This window comes from Apium graveolens, chromosome 3, assembly GCF_009905375.1.
Source record: "Apium graveolens cultivar Ventura chromosome 3, ASM990537v1, whole genome shotgun sequence".
In the NCBI taxonomy this organism is placed as follows: Eukaryota; Viridiplantae; Streptophyta; class Magnoliopsida; order Apiales; family Apiaceae; genus Apium; species Apium graveolens.
The window spans coordinates 122,999,392-123,024,053 of record NC_133649.1 but is presented as its reverse complement, the minus strand read 5'-3'; the positions used below and the strand labels follow the sequence as shown (position 1 = coordinate 123,024,053).

Here is a 24,662-nt window from a genome sequence, read left to right as displayed (position 1 = left end):
GGGGCCATTTGTCTCATCTTGTAACAATCAGTATATCTTGTTTGCAGTTGATTACGTGTCGAAATGGGTTGAAGTTAAGGCGTTGTAAACGAACGATGCGAAAGTGGTCCTTAATTTTCTTCACAAGCAGATATTCACAAGGTTTGGAACTCCAAGAGTCATAATCAGTGATGAGGGGCCGCATTTTTGCAATCGCAAGTTCACTGCTATGATGAAAAGGTATAATATGAATCATCGCATTGCTACGGCTTATCATCCTCAGATAAATGGTCAAGCTGGGGTGTCTAACAGAGAGATCAAGCGCATTTTAGAGAAGGTTGTGTGTCCATCAAGGAAAGATTGGCCTTTGAAGCTTGATGAAGCAGTTTGGGCTTATAGAACAGCATATAAGACTCCATTGGGAATGTCGCTGTTTTAATTGGTTTATGGCAAGGGGTGTCATTTGCCTGTGGAGCTCGAGCATAAGGCATATTGGGCTTTAAAGAAGTTGAATCTGGACTTGGATGCGGCTGAAAAGAAGAGGATGCTTCAATTGAATGAACTCGACGAGTTTCAACTTTAAGCTTTTGAGAACAACAAAATGTATAAGGAGAAAGTCAAGAGGTGGCACGATCGGGGTTTAGTGCTCAAATCATTTATGCCGGGGCAATAAGTTCTTCTGATCAACTCTCGTCTCTGTCTTTTTCCCGGAATGTTGAAGTCCAGATGGTTAGGGCTGTTTATTGTCAAAACTGTGTTTCCACATGGATCGGTGGAAATTTTTGAGAATGATCTGGGCCAGGCATTCAAGGTAAATGGTCGGAGGTTGAAGCATTACTATGGTGACATGGCAAACCGCGAGGTGGTTAGTGTCGTTCTATTATCCGTTTGATCTTAAGATTCTATGTCGAGCTAGCGACGTAAAAGAAGCACTTCTTAGGAGGCAACCCAAGTTTGTTGTACATTAGTAAGTAGAGGAAGCAAGAAGAAAGGAGAAAATCACAAAATAATCTGGAAAAAGAAAAAAAATTCAGGGATCACTTCAGAAGCTTGGCGCGGCCATGCTATCCTAGCGCGCGGCCACGCTGTCTTAGCGCGCGGCCGCGCTGATTTCACGAAAACATGGCGCGCCCCCGCTGTTATAGCGCGCGGCCACGCCGATTTGACAGAAGTAGCGCGCGCCCACGCTGTCTCAGCGCGCGACCGCTCCGGGTCCTGACTCAGAAAAATAAAATGCAGTTAAAGGGGAAAAAATGGGAATTTTGTTCTAAAATCAATTCGCAGCCAAATTTTACTCCACCACACTCCATAATTCCCTCTCCAAATCAAACCGGGGAAAGCTTGACTCTTACAGAGGGAAGTCCTTGGCTGGACAGACTGAGATTGAGAGACAGACCAGGCATTACTCCAATTATTCCCATAATCAAATCCCACTTCTATTCCATATATAATTCTCTTTTCACCACCTATATATACATACACCTCATACACAACTTCTTCACCAATTCATAAATTCTCAAACACAAATTATCTCTTAAACACAACTCTTATTCTCTATTCTCACTTCCAATGGCACCCAAGAGACAAAAAATACAAGTCGATAGCAGCACCACCGATTTATCAAGTGTGGGTGGTGTAAGGCCAAGGTTCTCTACTCCCGAGGCTGAAGTGGAGTATACTAGGCTTCTTTCGAAGCCAATCATCAAGGAGCGAGGTTTTCTGCCATCAGGGAAGGATGGTCAGCTGTTGGAGATGATTCTTGAGATGGGCTGGGTTCCTATATGCGAGGCACCCGCTGCTGTGCCCATGAGTGTTGTTGGCGAGTTCTATACGAATGCCAAGGCCGAGAAGAATGGCTTCATGGTGGTTCGAGGGAGGACGGTGGAGTATAGTGCAGAGGTTATCGGGACTGTGATTGAGCAGCCTGCGAGGAAGGTGGGGCAGGACACCTGAAATGATAAGACTCCAGAGGACTTTGATCTGGATCTTATTATTGCTACTATGTGCTAGCCTGATACTCACTGGAAGATCAAGAGGGGCACGAGCGAGTATTCTACATTCCCGGCTTTCAGAATGAACAGGTTTTCCCGTGCATGGAATGCTTTTATATGTGCTACCATCATGCCATCTTCGCATGTGCATGGTATTACTGTGGAGCGTGCATGGTTGTTATGGGGCATTCTTCAGGGCGATTATATAGATTTGGGGATGGTGATTTATCAGGGTATTCTGAAGTTCTTGAGGGGGAGTACTATGGGGTCTATTCCATATGCGTCCGTGGTGACGAAGCTGTGTGTGGCAGTTGGTGTTCATTTGACCGCAAATGAGCAGTTGTAGATCCGGAGAGCTCCTATTGACATCACTACTTTGGGTACATACAAGAATGGGATGGAGACAAGCCCGATCTGAAGGGGCTTGGTTATACTTTTGACCACCTACCTGGTGGGAAGCCAGCTGCTGGAGCCACTCAAGCGAGCAGGACTACATGGAGATCTCAGCTAGAAGATGAGGCAGGGCCATCGCAGCAGGCGCATGAGGAGGAGGAATGAGCTGATATGGGAGCTGGCATGAGCATGACGCAGTACAGGCGTCTGGCACGGAGGATGGATGCGATGCATGACATCCATAGCAGGTTCACACGTGATCTCACCAAGGCACTTGGAACAGCTTTCAGAGCCACCAGAGTTGATATCTAGTGGCCAGTTTTTGGTGAGGATTCCGTGTATCCACCTCCGGACACACCCGACACTCCACCCGCTAAGGGTGAGGATTCTGATTCTGATTAGGTATGCCTGATTTCTTACTATTACCTTCATTGAGGACCGTGAATATCTTAAGTTTGGGGGTAGTAGTTGAAGGAATATGTTTTTATGTGAGTCTCATATAGTCTCATGTTCATGATATTTTAGTTCATATAGTTTGCATATTTTGTCATATAGTTTTTTTTGTTTTTTTATTTCTGGTAGTTTTATGTTATTTTGTTCATATAGTTTTCATGCATTAGCATTATAACATGATCCCTGTGATAATTTTTCAGTTGACTTGTGATATTGATGCTAGTGTAGTGATGTCGTGTTTAGAGATGTTAAGTCGTATTAAGTTGATTTGCATGCTGAAGACACTTGTATTTACTAAGTCTTATAGATTGCTAGAGTGCTAGATCATAGTCATGGTTTGTTGTTTTTTCGAGGTTTAATCGCTTGTTTATATTTAGAATTTTGGATATTCTCTCAATAATAAAAGACATGGATATTTAAAAATTGGAGGAAATTGGAGTTCATTGCTAGTTGTGTGGCTATGTGTCAAATGGCTAGTAGCCGGCTCATATTTATATGAGTAGTCTAGGGTTGAATGAGATGGAGCGAAACGCACTCATTCAGAAATTCGTAAAAAAAGAAAAAAAAAGAAAAAAAGAAAAAAAAGAGAGAGAAAAAAAAAGAATAAGTGTTAAGTATAATTGATCACGAGTGGGCTCTTTAGTACTCGAGTTATTAAGTTCTTATGGGGCTTTGTGCCTAGTGACCTAAGGCTTTTATAGTCTGGGATCCGCTAACCTAACGCTCGCTACATGGGTACAATGGTATAAGTCTTTTGTGGACCTCACTCATTGCACGATCAAATAAGCATACTTGTGTTGTTTTATTGTGAATAAAAGCATGAATCCATGTTAAACTCCGATATAGAATTGAAGTGTTATAAGTTATTTTGAGTCTAGCTTTTATTCTATTTATAAGCTTGTGATTGTCTTGATAAGTAGTAAGTCATGATTGTCGATCTAGTTGCGATTGTATATCTGTAAGTATCTGCACACACGCATGTCTCAAGTTTGTAAGTTGATTTGCATGATTTAATTGATCTTTATGTGAGTAACTGCATTTGTTGATATGTTGCTTATCGATTGGTTTAGTTATTCTATTGGGATCGTTGCATTCATATTAGTTGCATTCATGCATTTTTATTCTCTTATTGTTTGAGTATGTTTTTGCTTGAGGACAAGCATTGATTCAAGTTTGGGGGTATGTTGAGTGGAATTTATGACACTTTATAATGCTCTAATAAGCTTTGAATTAATGCATTTGTACTCAATTTGCTAAGTGTTTTAACGTGTTTTCTAGTATTGAGGCATTAATCTGTGAATCAGGTGAATTAGCATTGTTTTGGTGCTAATTTGGTGTCAAGGTGGTGTTGGAATAAAAGCTCGTGGAAAGCCGGCTCGAAGCAGCAAGGAAAAAGATGAAATCTGAGTTTTTCCCAGAAGGACGGCGCGCCCGCGCAGTGATAGTGCGCGGCCGTGCCGATGCGGAAAATATGAATCCTGATTCTAATTCGATTCTAAGGGGGGAGACTTCCAGTTTGCAAAGGGTTGCTATATATATTCAAATAAGAACGTTTTTATGGAAGAGACATACCAGAGTGCATGGAGAGCCGTAAGAAGACCGTTTTAGCACAATTCAACGAAGGCGAAGAAGATATTATTTTTACTTGTGGATTATTCATTTTAATTTATATTTGGATGATAGTTTTCTTACTTGTGAACCTTTACTCTTGTTTTGTACTTGGTTTTATTTTTCGTTATAAAGACTACGTTTGTTATACCATGCTTTCATCGGAACCCACATTGATGATGAGTCCGATCATGGGCTAATCGTGATCGTGGGGTTCTAGCGGATTTATTTATGGATTTTTTAGTTAAATTGTTTTGATATCTTAGTATGTGGTGATTGATTGATATCCTAGTATTGGTTGTGCGTATTCGTCTTATGAGCGTCGTGAGCTTATAAGATAGCGTGTTAATTCTTAATGAAGCGACAGTGAATTTAAGGATTTAGAAGTTGCCATGCTAGCATAGATTCATGTATTGTTATGCCTGATTCGTAGGTAATTTTAACCATCTTACTTGCCTTGTGTAATCAAGATAGATAACTTGTGCTTAAACCGTTATGTTGTCAAATTCTATAGACATATAGGGTCTCAATATAATTGGTGTCTATTCAGCTTCTATCTCCTTTGTGGATGTCTGGTAGTATGGTACTCGTGCAACGAAAGTTGGCGTTTATCAGTTTCATGTTGTCTGATTAGTGTCATCACTATCGCATGCTAAGGTTGAGAACAATAAGGATATTGAATGAAGTATTTAATGAAGTTAGAATCCCATGTTTGTCATATATATTAATTTAATCAATCTTATTCTCGTAGTTATAATTGTTAGCTTAATTCTTAGTTATAAACAACCTCAATTTGTTATCGTCTTAGCATTGAATAATAACCATACATTGTTGCTTAAGTGCGTGAATTAATTAGTTAACCAATACAGTCTCTGTGGAAATGAACTAGAAAAGATTCAATACTACTTGTGAACTCATATACTTGCGTGTAATATTAGCGCATGTTTAGCGACTAATATTATTCTCATGCACGTGAGAAGATGGCATGATATTAGCACAAATAAAAGAATTCCATGCACATGCAACCTGTTCATGCACGAAGCAGGGAACGTGGTGTACTCATTCATGCCCTTTTTAAACTTCCAATGAGTCTCAGGCATACACAGGGTAGCAACAATCAAGTCCAAGTTAAACTCCTCCGGAGTTTTCTCGTTCCAGTTCTCCTGCTCCTCTTTCCTCTAGGGTTGCTCAATCACCCTACAAATCGCCTCAGCACTATAGTCCACCATCATCCCCCTCACCACCATGAAACCGTTCTTCTCCGCCTTAGCATTAGCATAAAACTCATGCACCACACTCATGGGCACAGCAGCGGGTGTCTCGCAGAAAACAACCCAACTCATCTCCAAGATCATCTCCAATAACTTACCATCCTTCCCTGATGGCAAAAAACCTCGCTCCTTGGCTTTAGGCTTTGAAAGTAGCCTCTCATACTCCGCCTCATCCTCGGAAGTTGAAAACCTAGGCCTCACACAACTTGCACTCGAAGAATCAGTGATGTTCTTGCTTACTTGAGTTCGCTGTCTTTTTGGTGCCATTGAGATTGAGAGAGATTGAAAGAATAGAAGTTTGTAAAAGAGATTGTGTGTTTGAGAGTTTTGAGAAGTGATTGAGAAGTTTGTGTATAAGGTATGTATATATAGGGTATTGGGAAAGAGTTAGTTATGGAAAAGGAGTGGGAATTGATTATGGGAATAATGGGTTTGATTTGGAGAGGGAAATTTGGGATGTGGAAGAGTAAAATTCGGGTGGGAATTGATTTTGTATTAATACCCTGATTTTTCTCTTCAAAAACTGACTTACATTTTTTTTGAAACAGGGACACAGCGCGGGCGCACGCCACCTCGGCGTGGGCATACCCAGTTTATGGAATTTCAGTGCGGCCGCGCGCAAAGTTAGCGCAGGCGTGCCCAATTACTGGAAAAATAGTGCACCCGCCCCGCTTCTCAGCGCGGGCGCGCCGTGCTGCTAAAGTTGGCCCTGGATTTTTTTGTTTTTCTGATTTTTTTTTGTGTTTTTCTCTTTTCTTTCTGCTTCCTCTATCTACTAATGTATAATAAACTTGGGTTGCCTCCTAAGAAGCGCTTGGTTTACGTCGTTAGCTCGACGTAGAATGTCGAGATCAAGTAGACAATAAAATAACACTAACCACCTCACGATTTTCCGTATCCCCATAGTAGTGCTTCAACTTCAACCTATGACCATTTACCTTGAACGTTTGGCCTGGATCATTCTCAAAAATCTCCACAGCTCCATGCCGAAACACAGTTTTGATTATGAAGGGCCCGGACCATCTCGACTTCAATTTTCCAGGAAAAAGAAAGAGACGAGAGTTAAATAATAGAAGTTGGTGTCCCGACACAAATGACTTGAGCATTGGACACCTATCGTGCCACATATTGACTTTTTCCTTGTACATTTTGTTGTTTTCATACGCTTGAAGCCGAAATCTGTCAAGTTCATTCAATTGAAGCATTCTCTTCTTACCAGCTGCATCCAAATCAAGGTTCAAATTCTTCAAATCCCAATATGCTTTATGCTTGAACTCCAGAGGCAAATGACACCCCTTTCCATAAATCAACTGAAACGGCGACATTCCTAATGGAGTCTTGTATGCTGTTCTATATGCGCAAACAGCTTCATCAAGATTGAAAGACCAATCCTTCCTTGATGGACACACAACTTTTTCTAAGATATGCTTGATCTCCTTGTTAGACACCTCAGCTTGACCATTAGTCTGAGGATGGTAGGCTGTTATAATGCGATGATTCATATTATACCTTTGCATCATGGCAGTGAATTTATGATTGTAAAAATGCGATCCCTCATCACTGATTATGACTCATGGAGTCCCAAATTTTGTGAATATCTGCTTATGAAGAAATTTAAGCACTACCTTTGCATCATTTGACGGTAAAGCCTTGACTTCGACCCATTTTGACACATAATCGACATCTAACAAGATATATTGATTATTGCAAAATGAGACAAACGGCCCCATGAAGTCGATTCCCCACACATCGAAGACTTCAACCTTGAGAAGCACATTAAGAGGCATCTCATTCCTCTTGGACATATTACCCACACGCTGGCATTGATCACACTTCAAAACAAAGTGATGTGCATCCTTAAACAATGTAGGCCAGAAGAATCCCGCTTGAAGGACACAAGTTGTTGTCTTCTCTCCATCATAGTTGCTGATAAGTGGCATTTTATACCACTTAGAACGTCTTAAAATGGCTTAAATTGGTGTTTTAAAATCAAGTATTTTGTGTATTTGATGCGTTTTTCTAGTGTTTATGCATTTCAGGGTAATAGTTGCATTTCGGGGGAGGAATCATCAAGAATAAGCCTTGGCATGTGTTCACCATTGCGAGAGGAAAGAAACGGGCAGATTATGGCGAAGAAACGGAGCAAAATCAGATTTTTTCCAGTAGAGGTCTGAGCGCCCGCTCAGCATTGCTGAGCGGCCGCGCAGCAAGCTGAGCGCCCGCTCAGCTATGCTGAGCGGCCGCACAGGGTCGGGGAAAAAATATATTATTTCAGGACTTCTACTTCAGTTTGGTTTCCATTCTATGTAATCTGAGTTTTATGGTACTATTATATAAGTAGATTTGAGACGTTTTCACAAGTGTGGATTGAAGAAGATCGTGTTTTTATGCAAGGAGCGAAGGAGATAAGGAGGAAGACCGATTTAGCACACCGCAACGAAGAGGAAGCATATTTTCTTGTGATTCTTGTTTCATTGTAACGTTGGATGCTAGTTTTCTTACTTTGAACTTATTTACTCTTGTGACGTACTCTGTGTTAATATAATTAGTTTAGTTATTATTTTCTTGTGTTTGTTTATCATGATTTCATATGAACCCATGATGACGATAAGTGCTATTATGAGCTAATCGTGATCATGGGGTTGCAACGGATTTATTATAAAATTCTTTAGTAATTGTTTAATACTTTAGTGTGTGATGATTGTATGATATCTAGTATTGGTTGTGCGTATTAGTCTTATGTGCGTCGCGAACATATAAGATAGGGTGTTAATCTCTTGTGAAGCGACGATGGATCTTGAGATTTAGAACTTGCCATGCTAGCATAGGTTCATGTACGTTGTACATGATTAGTGGGTAACTGTAACACCCCCAGATCCGGGGTCGGGGATCCGGGTCGTCACGGTCTTTCTTTCCACAATATCACTTCACTTAATTAATAATAATAACCTTAAGCTGTGACCCCACACTAACACACACCACAACCCGTTATAGTCTCAGAGATGAAATTCAAATAAGTACAAGTCTTTGAATCCACAATTTAAAAGTTATTACAACCCAAAACGATTACTTGATAAATTTACAGTTAATTGCCATTATCTGTCACAAGTTATAATTATACATAATTTGATTCTCAAAAGTAGATGGTCTGAACTACAATGGATCTACCTCTGCAGCTATAGCAGCTACAACATCATCGGGAAGACGCGGGACGCTTCCCACGCGCTTGCGCTGGGTCTGCTGGAGTCTGGCCATCTCTCCTAACTGTTGTTGTGTGATGAAGAAATAAAGCAAGAGTGAGCCTTACAGCTCGTAAGATAATATGTAGTGATAACAATAATACAAGTATCTAAATGGATACTTACTAGAATCTTTATCGTGTGTAAGATAATTACTTACTAGATATAAGTAAAAACAAGGAATGAAGTTACCAATACTTCCCCACACTTATATCATTTATAAAGCTACTTGAACTATCACCGTTCAAAGTATTATAAGATTCACGAGGTCATCTTATAGATGAGACCACAAATAAAACTTGAAAATATTTGATCTTTGAAATATTTTGAAAAGAGATGAAGTTACGAGATACTTCATTCAATGGATACACCAATAAAAATGTTTGACCCTGTCAATGCTTCGGCAACCACCCATTAGTAGCCTTTCGATCGAAATGCTACGGGTAGTGTTGCAGAATTATCCAAATGGATGATGAACTCATTACGGGAGTTTACCGCGCCAGGAAGACCACTTACGATGATCAGTCGTAGTAGTACAACCCCACCATTTTCTACATGTAGAGGAGAACCTGTCGGATTTACTTGTCAACCGAACACTGAACTCCTAAGGAATGGACCGCCTTAGCGGAACTTCCAGGCCATTTGGGCCAATATAATAAGGCTGGGCCGGCGCTACTCGACAACTTACGCCACTCCTAGTTCAGATGAAATCCATGACTCTGAAACGTAAAGCTCGTTTCCCCCTTTCCCCAAGTAGAAACTTGTTGATACGGCTCCACCAAGAAGTCGTACCTAGTTGGAAAGGAAAACTCACCGATATTTCCCAGGCGATGCCTGTTAATGGATTAACTTGTTCCAAGAATTTTACTTCCCGAATATTGGGTAAGTAATCAAAAACTCTTTTACCAAGACAGCAACCTTGTTGCGAATATAAAACACACCACCGAGCCGGATCCCCCAGGTTTTGAGCGAGTATTTAAATCCCCTTTTTAAAAGGAAGATCTTAAATATAAAAATAGTTTTGGGATCCGCTCTAACTTTTGAAAATCATTTTAAAGACTCGAAAATACTTTAAAGAGTGTTTGGAGTAAAACTGATTTAATGAAGTAAATCAGTCCCCAGAATATTTAGAAAATGTCTGAATATTATTATTTAAATAATATTCTCATAAAAAAATAATCTTTATAAAATAATTGAAGTAGAAGTATTAAAACTTATACTTGAAATGAATAGCAAATAATCAAAGATATACTTATACGAAAGTAATATCTTTATTTGAATAATCAAAAATAAGTTTGATTATCGACACCTTATTCTTTAATAAAATAAAGAATATATCTCAGCAAATAATCGGAGTCATAGATCCTCAAATGAATATTCAAATAATATTCAATAAATAAAATAAGCTGAGTCATAATACCTCGAATGAATATTATAAATAATATTCATTAAATAAAATAAAGGAGTCATACATCCTCAAATGAATATTCAAATAATATTCAATAAATAATGTAAAGGAGTCATACGCCTTCGAATAATATTCGGAATAATATTCAAATAATAAAATAAAAGGAGTCATAAGTCCTCGAATGAATATTCGTAATAATATTCATTAAATAAAATAAAGTTATCGAATAAACCTTATTCGGTTAATAGTTTGGAAAAACTATAACCATATATATATATAAATATATATATATATATATATCCATATCCATATATACAAAAATCTACTCGGGATCCTCGACTCCCGGTTTTAGAAAATATTTTCACCTTTGGGTCCCTATACTAAGGGTATATGCAAGTTACCGCTATCCTCTAGCATAGGTATTATCAACTGAACCAACAGATATATATTTCAAGAATATGAAATAGGCATGCATATATACCATATCACATGCTACAATATATCGCAAGAATTTGCTAAATAACCAATATGCATTTATCGCAAGATCATGCATATTCAAATGTATACATCACAACAACAGTATAACGGATAGAATACTTGCCTGAGCGACTTGGGGGTGAGAAAGGCTCGGGACGAGTCTGGTAACCTATAAACAACAAGTAAGTTGGAATTAAACCAAAATCACTTGTAAATCTATACTTTAACTAACTTAGACTCTAACGCTTGTTTTGCGCTCACCGATTCGCTTAAGTCACTCGGGTACCCTCGGCTCCACCATTTTTAATAATTTAACCTTTACGAGTTTTAAAGCGATTCCTTCGCGAATGTCTTACCAACTGCCTAACACACTTACCATAAATGTTTCATACATTAATTAACCCTTTTTGGTCTTTAACCTACATTTCAAAGTAAGGCGAGGGAAAAAGTTTCGTTCGCGAAACGCCGTTACTTGAAACGGTCGTTTCTCCTAAACCGTGCATCGGAATCGAACGAACTACATATCAAAACGAAGCTCGTAACATGAGCTATCTAAAAATGGCAGTGCTCATAATCTAGCAGGGGGTTCTCGGGTCCTAATGCTATGCACAAAAACAGTCCAAAGAAAATCGGACGTTACGACGGCTATGTTTACGCGATTTCCAAATTTTAAACCATACAAAACCAACCACAAACCAACCTCAAATCCAACACACAACAAACATCCATCCTTATCACATCATAACAACCCCAACCAATTCAATTTAATCATTCATACTTATGCTTAAACTTAACTTTAATCATACTTAAGTTCCTTTAAATCAAAACCACAACAATTACCATTCCATTTCACTACCATTCCAAATCCCAAACTCTAAATCATAACAACAAACTACAATATCAACCCACTAATCAAAATCATCTTATAATATATAGGAATCTAGGGTTTGGAGATGGTATACCTTCCTTGAAGTGGTGGGTGGAGCTAGGAAGCCTTAAGAAGCTTTGAGAAGTCTTAAGAATGCTTGGATCTTCAAGAAAAACAAGAAAAAGTTCAAGTTAAAAACTTGAAAACACTATTCATTATCTTCTTCTTTGATTAAATGAAGAAGATTGAGAAGGAATTAATGGCTTAAACTCATGATATAGTCATAACTAAGCATGAAGATGATTAGGGAATTATCTTACCAATTTAGGAAGCTTGGATCTTGGATTTTGAATTTCTCTTGCCTTTTGAATAGTGAAAAGCCGTGAGCAATGAAGAACAAGCCTTGGTTGCTTTTGATTTTTGATGAAAATGATTTTACTTGGCTTGGTTGATTGGTTTTTGTGCTTGCTTTAGTTAATTACTTTCTTGCCCTTGAAATTGTGTGGTTACAAAGCTACCACACCTCCTTCCTTCCCATGTCATGCTTATGTCATCCTCATGATGTCATCCTCCCTTCCTTGTCCTCTTTCTATTGGTTGGATGACATCTTTCCCCCTAATCCCTTTGATTAACTTCCTAATCGTTTGCCTAATGATCGCTGATCTGTTATACGGTTTGCTTAACTTTCGTTCTCGTTTATCGTTTGAAGGATCATACCCGGGATCTTATTACTTAGGTTCCCTTAACCTTTCTCAATACATTATATTCCTTTTTATGATCCTCTATTATAATCCTTTAATTTAAATCCTTTTTATCCTGTTACCTTATACTCAATTCTCTCCGTATCTTGTGGATTTCCGGGAAAAACCAAAGTGTTCGGAATTGGATTCTGACGATCTTTACATACACTTATATACTTCATAGAGTACTAATAATATCCCAGAATATCCATAATAGAACCCCTACATAGTGTGGCATGAAAAGTTTCTTCATTCAGCTAAAACACTATTCACAAGGGTTACAAAAAGTTGAAAATTTTGGGGTTATTACAGTCTCCCCTCCTTAAAAGGATTCCGTCCCGGAATCAAACAGAAAATAAATGGGGGTACTTTTCTAGCATTGTGCTCTCTAGTTCCCAAGTTGATTCTTCCACATTATGATTCTGCCATAGTACTCTGACTAGCTTGATCACTTTGTTCCGAAGCACCTGCTCCTTCTTATCCATAATCCTTACTGGCTTCTCCACGTAAGTTAGATCTGGCTGCATATCCACCTGCTCGTACTCCACTATGTGCCTGGCATCCCGATGATACCTCCTTAGCATTGACACATGGAACACATTATGAACTTGTTGCAAATTAGGGGGTAGGGCTAGCTCGTAAGCTAACTTTCCAATCCGTCTTAATATCTCAAAAGGTCCAATGTATCTTGGGCTTAGTTTTCCTTTCTTTCCGAACCTCATTAATCCCTTCCAAGGGGATACTTTCAGCAGTACTAAGTCCCCTACTTCATATTCCTTGTCCTTTCGGGCTAGGTCTGCGTATTTCTTTTGTCTGTCTTGGGCTGCTACAAGCCGCCCTCTAATAAGATCCACTATATCTTTGGTCCTTTGGACCACTTCGGGTCCGAGCATCTTCCGCTCTCCTACTTCATCCCAGTATAAGGGAGATCGACACCTTCTTCCGTACAGAGCCTCATAAGGCGGCATTCCGATGCTAGCATGAAAGCTATTATTATAAGAAAACTCGACCAACGGCAAGTGATCATCCCAACTTCCTTTAAAGTCTATTGCACAGACTCTCAACATATCCTCTAGTGTCTGGATGGTCCTTTCACTCTGTCCATCCGTTTGGGGATGGTACGCGGTACTCATATTTAACTTGGTCCCCGCACATTCCTGAAAGCTCCTCCAAAATCTGGAGTTGAACCTGGGGTCTCGGTCTGAGACAATGGACGCTGGGACTCCATGTCGCGTCACTATTTCCTTAAGGTAAATGTCCACCAGTCTATCGACTGTGTATCTCTCATTGATAGGAATGAAATGAGCTGACTTTGTCAGTCGGTCTATAATTACCCAAATGGCGTCGTGATTGGCTTTCGTCCTTGGCAAGCCTACAACAAAATCCATCGCTATCTGTTCCCATTTCCATTCGGGAATCTCCAGGGGTCGCAAAAGTCCACTGGGTCTCTGGTGCTCTGCCTTTACTCTTTGGCAAGTCAAACACTTGTTTACCCATTCTGCTACGTCCCTCTTCATGTTAGGCCACCAGTAATATTCCTTCAAATCCCTATACATCTTGGTACTTCCCGGGTGAATGGAATACCTGGAACTATGGCTTTCATCCAAAATCTCATCTTTAAGTTCTTGAACATTCGGAACCCAAATTCGGTAGGAGTACCTCATTATCCCTTTATCATCTTTCTCAGTATGGATCTCCTCTCCAGTCATTGACTCTCTGCCTTCATTCATTATTTTCTCCTGGCACAATCTGATCTTTTCCAATAACTCTGGCTGCATTGAGATCTCAAAAAGCTTTTCAGTTCCGGTTCCGGTTACCTTTACTTCTATTTCCATTTTCTCAAAATCCCTTATCAACTCTTCCGAAGTCGTTATCATTCGGAGTCTTTCCTTTCTACTAAGGGCATCAGCCACCACATTGGCTTTCCCTGGATGATAGAGAATCTCACAATCATAGTCCTTGATTAGTTCTAACCATCTCCTCTGGCGCATGTTGAGCTCTTTCTGCGTAAATATGTACTTGAGGCTCTTATGGTCTGTGAAAATCTCGCACTTCTCTCCATACAAGTAGTGCCTCCAAATTTTTAAAGCAAATACTATTGCCGCGAGCTCAAGGTCATGAGTAGGATATCTAACCTCGTATTCCTTCAGTTGTCTCGACGCATACGCAATAACTTTACCGTGCTGCATAAGCACACATCCTAATCCTTTGTGCGACGCGTCACTATATATCACAAAATCTCCTTTTCCGTCCGGCAATGCCAATACTGGAGCCGTTATCAACCTTTTCTTTAATTCCTGAAAACTGTTCTCGTATTTCTCCGTCCATTCAAACTTCTCTGTCTTACGAGTAAGTCGTGTCAAAGGGGCTGCGATCTTCGCAAAGTCCTGTACAAATCTACGATAGTAGCCGGCCAATCCTATGAAACTCCTTACCTCTGTGGGTGTGGTTGGCCTTTCCCAATTTGAGACCGCCTCTATCTTGGAGGGGTCGACCAATACTCCTTCTTTATTGATCACATGTCCTAAAAACTGTACTTCATTCCGCCAGAATTCACACTTCGAGAATTTGGCATATAACTGCTCCTCTCTGAGTATTCCTAGAGCTATCCTCAAATGCTCTGCATGTTCTGCCTCAGTCCTTGAGTAGATCAAAATATCATCGATAAAAACTATCACACACTTGTCCAAGTACTTCTTAAATACTCTATTCATTAAATCCATGAAAGCCGCTGGGGCGTTGGTTAATCCAAAGGACATTACCAAGAACTCATAATGCCCATACCTGGTACGGAACGCTGTCTTGGAAATATCTTCGGGTTTAATCTTTAGTTGGTGATATCCAGTTCTCAGGTCAATCTTAGGAAAAATAAACAGCATCCTTTAGCTGGTCGAACAGATCGTCTATTCTAGGCAATGGGTACCTGTTCTTTATGGTTAGCTTGTTCAACTCTCGATAGTCTATGCACAACCTCATGCTCCCATCTTTCTTCTTAACAAATAAAACTGGTGCTCCCCACGGAGACACACTGGGTCTTATCATACCCTTATCTAAGAGTTCCTGCAATTGGATAGCTAATTCCTTCATTTCTAACGGGGCTAACCGGTAAGGTGCTTTTGAAACTGGCGCCGTCCCTGGGGCCAACTCAATAGCAAATTCAATCACTCTATCGGGTGGTAATCCCGGAAGGTCTTGGGGGAATACATCTTCAAATTCGTTGACTACTGGAATATCTTGTAAGTTGGGCACCTCCTTCTGCGTGTCCACCACATAGGCTAGGTAAGCCTCACTTCCTTTTCGTAGCATCCTTTTGGCCTGGGCCATAGTCAAAAATTTCTGCGTCTGCCTCTTTCCTCTAAATATAACTTCTTTCTTCCCTGGGACATTTAACTTAACTTTCTTCCCTTTACAGTCTATCTGAGCATCGTTGCTAGATAGCCAGTCCATTCCCAAAATCACATCAAACTCCCCTAATTTAAAAGGAATCAGATCAACACTGAAAGATTGCTCCCCTATGCCTATCTCACAGGCGGGGTGAATCTGGTTAACAGGAATAATTTCATGATTGGCTATTTCTACTTGTAAGGGTTCTATCAAGGGTTTAGCCTTAAGTCTTAACTTACGCGCAAAGTCCCTTGATATAAAAGATTTAGTTGCTCCCGAATCAAATAAAACATTTGCACTGACTGAATTTAGAGAAAGGGTACCTGCTATCACATCTGAATCTTTCATAGCATCCTGGACTGTCATGTTGAAAGTCCTCGCAGTAGGTGGCTTATTAGAAGCAGCCCTGCTTGCTCCCGAAGCTGCTGGTTTGTTCATTAGGCATTCTCTCTTCCAATGACCTGGGCGTCCGCACTGATGACAAGTGGTGGTTGGAATGACGGCAGGGGCTGACGAAGGGCATTTGTGAGAATAGTGGCCCACTTGCCCACACTTAAAGCAGGTTACTGGCTTTCCTTTACACTCCCCAGTGTGATTCCTTCCACATGTGTTACAGGCTGGCAATGGGGGTCGAGACTGGTTGGAATAGGACATTCTTGACTTCTGGCCGCCCTGGCTCACACTCACACTCATTGGTCGCTTAAACCCAGTGTTCCTTCCTGGCAGGGACACTGCTCCTCGATTAAATCTAGTTGGGAAGCTCCTTCCTGCGGAACCTCCACCCATGCTCATACTTTTCCTCTTTATTCCTTTCTTCTCTCTTTCCTTCTGCATCTGTTCACTTCCGACTTCTACAATCGTTGCCTTTTGCACCAGAGTGGCATAGTCCGTAAGCTCAAGGATTGCCACCCTATTCTGAATCCATGGTTTCAGTCCCTGCTGAAACCTCCTAGCTTTTTTTTCCTCGGTGCTCACAAACTCCGGCACAAACCTTGATAACTCAGTAAATTTCGCTTCGTACTCTGCTACAGACAAGTTATTCTGCTTTAGCTCCAAGAACTTGAGCTCCATCTGGTTTTCCATAAACCTCGGGAAATACTTTCCCAGAAACAACTGACTAAATCTCTCACAGGTTATAATAGCATCTGTCTCCATGTTTTTCTTGGCCTCCCACCAGTAGTTAGCTTCTCCTTTCAGAAGGTAGGTAGCAAATACAGTTTTCTGTGCCTCATCGATACTCAAAATCTCAAAAGATTTCTCCATCTCCTTTAACCATGCCCTTGCCTCAACTGGGTCGGCTGATCCGTGGAACTCAGGGGGCTTAAGGGACTTAAAAGCCCTGAAAGAGTTTGCCACAGCATTGTTACTTCCTTGAGGGGGTGGGTTGGGTTGACGTTCCAAATTCTGCCTTAGGAGTTGCATAAACTGGCTCATGGGATCCATGCCTGGGTTTGGTACTGGTTGCTCAACCTCGGTTTCTCCTTCTTCAGCCTCTATCTCAAATCCCTCAACATCATATGTTTCCTCTTCCTCTTCATACAGGGAGTCATCCTGTTCCACATAATCCTCATCTTCCTCTTCACTGTGTTCTTGGTTTCTATTGTCCTGATTATGGCTTCCCTGGTCCTCAGATCCAGGGTTCGCCCTAGTTCCAATCTTTCTTGGCGGCATGATTCTGATAATAAAAAAAACAATCATTGGGAAAATTCAACGTTAGGTCACAATCATATACAACATTGTGCCTTGCACAGCTCTTATAATGGGGAGAACGTATATCGCAATTCTATTATTTTAAGAAAGTTCTAATACGAAGTGCAGTAATAATAATAATGATAAAAACAGTGATCCCGTCACTATGGAGCTGAACCGAAAGGAAACAAATATATACATAATGCGAGAAATACATAGTTTGATCTGGTCAAAAGTACAACAGTGCTACAGTCATCTGTCCCAAAAGTGATACACAAGAGTCTATCTGTCTAGTCAGAAAAAGGGATGCTATATACAAGTCAACTATCCCGGAAAATTGGCTCTTACTAAGGCCTCGGCTAACTAGACAACTAGACTATTCCATCATCAGTCCTGAATCACACACCGGAGCGGGTCAGCTCCCAAACCCTTTCCATCGCACGACGGAAGATGTAGTCGGCCTGCCGCCTGGAGATCCTACCATGCCTGTCCCCCTGGAGAGATCTGAGTCTCGCTCGGGACGTGAGCTCTATCCCCGTAAGCTCCCTCCTCAAGGATCGGGGTATAGAAGCCCTAGTCTCATAAGCTCGGGTACGCCTACCCGCCCTCTCTGCATCCAACTCCCTCCTGGCCTCATCTAGTCGGCCCTCGGCAACAGCCACTCGGGTCCTCAATACATCCTGAACATATCCATGAGCTAACGAAGACTGCCTGTGGGCAGGGTCAAGAGGTGGTGAATCCGGAGCCGCTGAGGGTGCCTCCTCGGTCTGCCTAGGCTCGGAAGTATGGGTCTCTGAGCTGTCATCATCAGGAATCCAAGATAGTGGTGGAGGGGTAGGGGCTCTGACCACCGGAAGTGTGGGTAAAGGGATACCAGCATACACTACCATAGATCCAACACGCTCCTCAGCTACTGGGACCTCATCCGGGTCCTCCTCATCTGGAATAGCAATAACCTCTGTCTCTGACTCCTCTGAGGGGTCCTCCTCATCTGAAACAGCAATGACCTCCGTCTCAGGCTCCTCTGAGGGGTCCTCCTCATCCTCCTCCATCTCAGGCTCCTCCTGATCCTCAACATCTAGCAATGCCTCATCATGCTCACGCTCGAACATCTCAGGGTCCTCTATCTCAGGCGCCTACACATTAAACGAGCTAAGTTACTATCATGATACTTATAAGGGTTCCCGTAAGGGTTTTAACTGTCAGCACTACTTTAAGTAGTCCGACCATGAACTTGGCAAGAGTTCTTATTATCTTTGTGAGTTTGTTATTATATCGACGCATCATCTCTGAGGTTTATAACGCTTAGCTCTGATACCATTTCTGTAACACCCCCAGATCCGGGGTCGGGGATCCGGGTCGTCACGGTCTTTCTTTCCACAATATCACTTCACTTAATTAATAATAATAACCTTAAGCTGTGACCCCACACTAACACACACCACAACCCGTTATAGTCTCAGAGATGAAATTCAAATAAGTACAAGTCTTTGAATCCACAATTTAAAAGTTATTACAACCCAAAACGATTACTTGATAAATTTACAGTTAATTGCCATTATCTGTCACAAGTTATAATTATACATAATTTGATTCTCAAAAGTAGATGGTCTGAACTACAATGGATCTACCTCTGCAGCTATAGCAGCTACAACATCATCGGGAAGACGCGGGACGCTTCCCACGCGCTTGCGCTGGGTCTGCTGGAGTCTGGCCATCTCTCCTAACTGTTGTTGTGTGATGAAGAAATAAAGCAAGAGTGAGCCTTACAGCTCGTAAGATAATATGTAGTGATAACAATAATACAAGTATCTAAATGGATACTTACTAGAATCTTTATCGTGTGTAAGATAATTACTTACTAGATATAAGTAAAAACAAGGAATGAAGTTACCAATACTTCCCCACACTTATATCATTTATAAAGCTACTTGAACTATCACCGTTCAAAGTATTATAAGATTCACGAGGTCATCTTATTGATGAGACCACAAATAAAACTTGAAAATATTTGATCTTTGAAATATTTTGAAAAGAGATGAAGTTACGAGATACTTCATTCAATGGATACACCAATAAAAATGTTTGACCCTGTCAATGCTTCGGCAACCACCCATTAGTAGCCTTTCGATCGAAATGCTACGGGTAGTGTTGCAGAATTATCCAAATGGATGATGAACTCATTACGGGAGTTTACCGCGCCAGGAAGACCACTTACGATGATCAGTCGTAGTAGTACAACCCCACCATTTTCTACATGTAGAGGAGAACCTGTCGGATTTACTTGTCAACCGAACACTGAACTCCTAAGGAATGGACCGCCTTAGCGGAACTTCCAGGCCATTTGGGCCAATATAATAAGGCTGGGCCGGCGCTACTCGACCACTTACGCCACTCCTAGTTCAGATGAAATCCATGACTCTGAAACGTAAAGCTCGTTTCCCCCTTTCCCCAAGTAGAAACTTGTTGATACGGCTCCACCAAGAAGTCGTACCTAGTTGGAAAGGAAAACTCACCGATATTTCCCAGGCGATGCCTGTTAATGGATTAACTTGTTCCAAGAATTTTACTTCCCGAATATTGGGTAAGTAATCAAAAACTCTTTTACCAAGACAGCAACCTTGTTGCGAATATAAAACACACCACCGAGCCGGATCCCCCAGGTTTTGAGCGAGTATTTAAATCCCCTTTTTAAAAGGAAGATCTTAAATATAAAAATAGTTTTGGGATCCGCTCTAACTTTTGAAAATCATTTTAAAGACTCGAAAACACTTTAAAGAGTGTTTGGAGTAAAACTGATTTAATGAAGTAAATCAGTCCCCAGAATATTTAGAAAATGTCTGAATATTATTATTTAAATAATATTCTCATAAAAAAATAATCTTTATAAAATAATTGAAGTAGAAGTATTAAAACTTATACTTGAAATGAATAGCAAATAATCAAAGATATACTTATACGAAAGTAATATCTTTATTTGAATAATCAAAAATAAGTTTGATTATCGACACCTTATTCTTTAATAAAATAAAGAATATATCTCAGCAAATAATCGGAGTCATAGATCTTCAAATGAATATTCAAATAATATTCAATAAATAAAATAAGCTGAGTCATAATACCTCGAATGAATATTATAAATAATATTCATTAAATAAAATAAAGGAGTCATACATCCTCAAATGAATATTCAAATAATATTCAATAAATAATGTAAAGGAGTCATACGCCTTCGAATAATATTCGGAATAATATTCAAATAATAAAATAAAAGGAGTCATAAGTCCTCGAATGAATATTCGTAATAATATTCATTAAATAAAATAAAGTTATCGAATAAACCTTATTCGGTTAATAGTTTTGAAAAACTATAACCATATATATATATAATATATATATATATATATATCCATATCCATATATACAAAAATCTACTCGGGATCCTCGACTCCCGGTTTTAGAAAATATTTTCACCTTTGGGTCCCTATACTAAGGGTATATGCAAGTTACCGCTATCCTCTAGCATAGGTATTATCAACTGAACCAACAGATATATATTTCAAGAATATGAAACAGGCATGCATATATACCATATCACATGCTACAATATATCGCAAGAATTTGCTAAATAACCAATATGCATTTATCGCAAGATCATGCATATTCAAATGTATACATCACAACAACAGTATAACGGATAGAATACTTGCCTGAGCGACTTGGGGGTGAGAAAGGCTCGGGACGAGTCTGGTAACCTATAAACAACAAGTAAGTTGGAATTAAACCAAAATCACTTGTAAATCTATACTTTAACTAACTTAGACTCTAACGCTTGTTTTGCGCTCACCGATTCGCTTAAGTCACTCGGGTACCCTCGGCTCCACCATTTTTAATAATTTAACCTTTACGAGTTTTAAAGCGATTCCTTCGCGAATGTCTTACCAACTGCCTAACACACTTACCATAAATGTTTCATACATTAATTAACCCTTTTTGGTCTTTAACCTACATTTCAAAGTAAGGCGAGGGAAAAAGTTTCGTTCGCGAAACGCCGTTACTTGAAACGGTCGTTTCTCCTAAACCGTGCATCGGAATCGAACGAACTACATATCAAAACGAAGCTCGTAACATGAGCTATCTAAACATGGCAGTGGTCATAATCTAGCAGGGGGTTCTCGGGTCCTAATGCTATGCACAAAAACAGTCCAAAGAAAATCGGACGTTACGACGGCTATGTTTACGCGATTTCCAAATTTTAAACCATACAAAACCAACCACAAACCAACCTCAAATCCAACACACAACAAACATCCATCCTTATCACATCATAACAACCCCAACCAATTCAATTTAATCATTCATACTTATGCTTAAACTTAACTTTAATCATACTTAAGTTCCTTTAAATCAAAACCACAACAATTACCATTCCATTTCACTACCATTCCAAATCCCAAACTCTAAATCATAACAACAAACTACAATATCAACCCACTAATCAAAATCATCTTATAATATATAGGAATCTAGGGTTTGGAGATGGTATACCTTCCTTGAAGTGGTGGGTGGAGCTAGGAAGCCTTAAGAAGCTTTGAGAAGTCTTAAGAATGCTTGGATCTTCAAGAAAAACAAGAAAAAGTTCAAGTTAAAAACTTGAAAACACTATTCATTGTCTTCTTCTTTGATTAAATGAAGAAGATTGAGAAGGAATTAATGGCTTAAACTCATGATATAGTCCTAACTAAGCATGAAGATGATTAGGGAATTATCTTACCAATTTAGGAAGCTTGGATCTTGGATTTTGAATTTCTCTTGCCTTTTGAATAGTGAAAAGCCGTGAGCAATGAAGAACAAGCCTTGGTTGCTTTTGATTTTTGATGAAAATGATTTTACTTGGCTTGGTTGATTGGTTTTTGTGCTTGCTTTAGTTAATTACTTTCTTGCCCTTGAAATTGTGTGGTTACAAAGCTACCACACCTCCTTCCTTCCCATGTCATGCTTATGTCATCCTCATGATGTCATCCTCCCTTCCTTGTCCTCTTTCTATTGGTTGGATGACATCTTTCCCCCTAATCCCTTTGATTAACTTCCTAATCGTTTGCCTAATGATCGCTGATCTGTTATACGGTTTGCTTAACTTTCGTTCTCGTTTATCGTTTGAAGGATCATACCCGGGATCTTATTACTTAGGTTCCCTTAACCTTTCTCAATACATTATATTCCTTTTTATGATCCTCTATTATAATCCTTTAATTTAAATCCTTTTTATCCTGTTACCTTATACTCAATTCTCTCCGTATCTTGTGGATTTCCGGGAAAAACCAAAGTGTTCGGAATTGGATTCTGACGATCTTTACATACACTTATATACTTCATAGAGTACTAATAATATCCCAGAATATCCATAATAGAACCCCTACATAGTGTGGCATGAAAAGTTTCTTCATTCAGCTAAAACACTATTCACAAGGGTTACAAAAAGTTGAAAATTTTGGGGTTATTACAGTAACTCTAACAGTTTTATTTGCCCTATGTAATCAAAAGGAATAACTTGTGCTTAAATCGTTGTGTTGTCAATTTCTGTAGACATATAGGAACTCAACATAATTGATGACTATTCAACTTTTATCTTAATTGTGGATGCTTGGTAGAATGGTATTAGTACAATGAAAGTTGGCTTTTATCAATTTCGTGTTATTCGATTAATATCATCACTGTCACATGCTAAAGGTAATAACAATGGCTACTGAAGGAAGTAATAATGAAGTTGTGATCTCATGAGTGTTTTATTATTGATAATTTGAAGTGTTAGTTAAGTGATTAATTAAGTAGTTAATTGTAGTTAATATTTAGTTAACAATTTTAAGTATTAGTGTCTTAACATTGAGAAGTAATCATACATTGGTGAGTGAGTTTAATTAGACAATAATTTAGTCTGAGTCTCTGTGGGAACGAACTAGAAAGTATTCTATATTACTTGCGAACACGTATACTTGCGTGAATACTAGTGCGTGATTTCGCCCTAACAAGTTTTTGGCACCGCTGCCGGGGACTCGGCGTATTTGTTTAGTTTATGTACTTACCATCATTGGTCATTAGGACTCAGTGATTAGGACGTAGTAGTTAAGTATTGTTTCCGGTTGTGTTTCAGGTACTTTAGCAAACGTTTATGCAAACTCGTTCTCGTGCTCGCAAGAGGACTTTAGATACAGCTGAGGAGACAGACGAAGTTCTTGATATTCCGGAGAAGTTAGATTTTGAGGATTCGGATTCAGGAACTGAGCGGAAAGAACCAGTAAACATGGGAGATCGTATTGTTCAAGCTGATCCAGCTCTTATGGATTTTTCTCGGCCTAAAATTGATGACATTCAGTCAAGCATCCTTCATCCGGCTATTCAAGCTAACACCTTTGAAATCAAGCCGGGCACTATTCAGATGGTGCAGAATTCTGTTTCTTTTGGAGGAGCGGCAACTGAAGACCCCAACATGCACATAAGGAATTTTGTCGAGATCTGCAGCACTTTTAAGTATAATGGCGTGACTGATGAGGCTATCAAGTTGAGGCTTTTCCCATTCTCACTGAGGGACAAGGCTAAAGACTGGTTACATTCTGAACCAGCTGGGTCCATCACTACGTGGCAAGATCTTGCACAAAAGTTTCTGGTGAAGTTTTATCTGATGGCAAAGACTGCTGCTATGAGGAGTGCTCTTACTCAGTTTGCGCAGCAACCTACAGAATCTATGTGCGAGGCTTGGGAACGCTACAAGGAAATGTTGAGAAAATGTCCACATCATGGAATGCCGGATTGGATGGTGATCACTGGTTTCTATAATGGTTTGGGGGCCCAATCTCGGCCCATGCTCGATGCAGTAGCTGGAGGCGCCTTATTGGCTAAAAGCTATACTGAGGCGTATAATCTTATATAGACGATGGCTGCAAATGAGCATCAAAATCCAACTCAGAGGATGACGTCAGGCAAGGTAGCAGGTATTCTGGAAGTTGATGCAGCCACCACTATTGCAGCCCAGCTCCAAGCGCTATCAATGAAGGATGATTCTTTGGCTACATATGGAGTTAATCAAATAGCTATGGTTTGTGAGCTTTGTGCAGGTTCTCATACTACGGATCAGTGTTCTTTTATCAACGAATCTGTTCAGTAT

The 24,662-nt window shown here is 39.9% G+C and overlaps 1 non-coding gene across 1 annotated transcript; it reads right to left on the bottom strand.

The window, feature by feature from the left end:
* Nucleotides 1–24,194: 24,194 nt before the first annotated feature.
* On the bottom strand, nt 24,195–24,301 carry LOC141715667 (small nucleolar RNA R71). Its single transcript, XR_012572420.1, has one exon. It is a non-coding gene; the product is annotated as a small nucleolar RNA R71 (small nucleolar RNA).
* Between the last annotated feature and the right edge of the window lie 361 nt (nt 24,302–24,662).